This window comes from Notolepis coatsorum (genome assembly GCF_963971535.1).
Source record: "Notolepis coatsorum genome assembly, chromosome: 11".
Lineage (NCBI taxonomy): Eukaryota > Metazoa > Chordata > Actinopteri > Aulopiformes > Paralepididae > Notolepis > Notolepis coatsorum.
The window spans coordinates 2,395,390-2,398,189 of NC_140175.1; the positions used below are offsets into that span (position 1 = coordinate 2,395,390).

At 45.6% G+C, this 2,800-nt stretch overlaps 1 pseudogene across 1 annotated transcript in view; it reads right to left on the minus strand.

Moving 5' to 3' along the window:
• Nucleotides 1–2,193, minus strand: part of LOC311236467 — a 25,797-nt pseudogene extending 23,604 nt beyond the window's left edge. The window contains exons 1-2 of the transcript XR_014621079.1: nt 2,007–2,193; nt 195–736 (exon numbers count right to left, since the gene is read on the minus strand). The product of XR_014621079.1 is annotated as an uncharacterized misc_RNA (transcript). The remainder of the gene's footprint in view (nt 1–194; nt 737–2,006) is intronic.
• Nucleotides 2,194–2,800: the final 607 nt, after the last annotated feature.

Sequence of the window (2,800 nt, forward strand, 5' to 3'; positions counted from 1 at the left end):
AAAATAATTTATCAGCAAAGAAAATATCATTTCATATTATAAACTTTTCACTTTCACTCTCAGCGCTTGTAAACAGTCCACGTGGCAATAAAATAAATAAACAGCCTATCATTAATTAATTAAGCAGCACGTTGTTGATACATGTCGTCCCGTTATTATCTCGACCAGCAGTGTCGGTGGTAATAAGGCGACACCAGTGGTCTGGAGGCGAACAGCGGGGGGGCGGGCCGCTGACAGTACGCCGCCGGGAGTGGGACCGGGTGGTGGTGGGACCAGGCCGCCTGGGGGGGGTAGCAGGCGGTGCCGCCGGGACCGGGAGGTGGTGGTGACGCCGCGAGGAGGAGGAGGTGGTATCCACGCTGCTGTAGCTCCTCCTCCTCCTCCGGCTCCTCCTGCCCCCCGACTCCCCCCCCACACTCCTTCTTCCACTTGGTGCGTCGGTTCTGGAACCAGATCTTGACCTGCGTCTCCGAGAGGCGGAGCACCTGGGCCACGGCGTAGCGCTCGAACACCGACAGGTAGTGGCAGCCGTGGAAGCTGCGCTCCAGCGTCCGCAGCTGGTCCCCCGTGAACGCCGTGCGCACCCGGCGACTTTTGCTGCCCTTGGGAGAATGATGTCCATCAGCGCCCCCCGGTGTTGGACACGCGTCGTCTTCTGGACCCTTGGAAGAATGTCCATCAGCGCCCCCTGGTGGAGGTTCCTCTCCTGCTGCTGTGTCGCTCCGGTTCAACTCTCCTGAAAACATAAATATTGGAATTAATACAGAGTTGTCGCAACACGTTTGCTATAGAGATGCAGCAAAGTGGCTGAATATAGAGGTGCAGCTCAATTAATTAGAATATCGTGGAAAAGTCTATATAATATTTCGCTGTATTGATGCGGTAATTTGTGCAAAAGGAGCCCCAACCAAACCAAGTGAACAACATACATTTCTATATAAAAAAAAATTGTTATTGGTCTTTTTCAAACTTTCTGAGACACTGAATTTTGGGCTTTCATGAGCTGCCTGTAAGCCATAATCATCTCAAATGAAAACAACAAATAAAGGCTTGAAATATTTCCCTTGGCTTTGTGCTTTTAATTAATCTATCATCTATGAGAGTTTCGCTTTTTGAATTGAATTACTGAAATAAAATAACTTTTCCACGATATTCTAATTTATTGAGCTGCATCTTGTATCTGCAACATATAATAATTGATACAACCCATATAACTCTGTGTAATGGGAGCATGTACAATATTGCTGTATATATACTGTGTGTATATATATACGGTATATATACAGCAATATTGTACATGCTCCTATTACACAGAGTTACACTGCTGGCCAGTATGACTTAACTACCATATAGTGTCTTTATACCTGCATCACTGACAGTACATGTCAATTCTGTACATCCATCTCCATCTGATTAGCACTATAGCACTCATTTATATATTTTACACCCAATTTAATCACCTGTACAGTACATTGTATATTACTACCGTTGCACTTTACTGTTACATTTGCACTCTTGGTTGGACGGCAAACTTATTTTCGTTGTACTGTATACTTGTGCTGCATGATGACAATACATTAGAATCTATAATACTACCCAAATGTAGTACAATAAATAATATACATTTGAATCGAATCTTAAACATGATTCAATGTATATTATTTATTGTACTACATTTGGGTAGTATTATAGATTCTAATGTATCTGCAGTGAGTGACATCTAATATTATAGTCTGCCTCCAGTGGCAGCAGCGTGCGTGTTGGTTTTGATTGATTGATTGATTGAAAACGTTATTAACAGATTGCAGAATGGGTACAGTACAGTACAGCTCAATACACACAATTATTAATAAGGGGATGCAGACCAGAGAAAGACTTTCGTCTTGTTTACATCAGGGTCCCCCGTTTTCAATTCATCATAACATATGATGGTTTTGATTTTGATGCACGTTTTGATTTCACCTCAACAAGCTAAAGTCTAAAAAAGAAAAATCTATCGATCTCACCTGTTGTGTTCCCAGTGCCCTCGCTGTGTGCTGCTGCTGCAGGTGCTGCCCACTGTGCCCGGTGGCATGGTGCATGATGCCATGGGTGCCCGGTGAACTTGGTCGGGTCCAGAATATCGTGCACGTAGAAAGAGGTTCTGTTGTTGTTGTTGTTGTTGTTGCTCTGCGGTAACTTGTCGACCTGCATCTTTACTATGAATGAATGAATGAATCCTGTCCGTGTTCTACTCTCTCTCTCTCTCTCTCTCTCCATCTCTCTCCATCCCGGGGCTTTTATACGTCCGACGGGACGAGCAGCACACGTTCCCCTCCTGGGACCCCCCGCCAGGCAGGACCCCCCCCCCCCGCCGGGGTTGGCTCCCCATCTGATCTCTCCTGTTATTTATTGCCAGGCATCTGGTTAAAATGTGCCCTTTTCTTTACAGTCGTGTTCCTTTTTGTCGTCCGCCGTGTCATTATTTGCAAATGTGAGGCCGTTCCGCTGGTAAGGACGCGTGAATGTCGCTTGTGATGCAAAGTGATCGACTCTTTTAGAGGGAAAGTTGAATGTGAATAGGGGACCGTTTGTGTTGTCGTTGAGAGCCCCCCCCCCCCCCCCCCCACCACAAAGCACTTAGGTTTAATGAGCAGCCCACTAACACAATTATGACCCATCTGATCATGTCGTCTCTGTTCAAGGGGGGGGGGGGGGGCAGTTCAAGAATGTTGTTGTACATGATCTGTGAGATATACACAGTTTACAGTTATATTGTTTCACCCGGACAAGCATTAGCAGTAACACTTAACCTAATTGA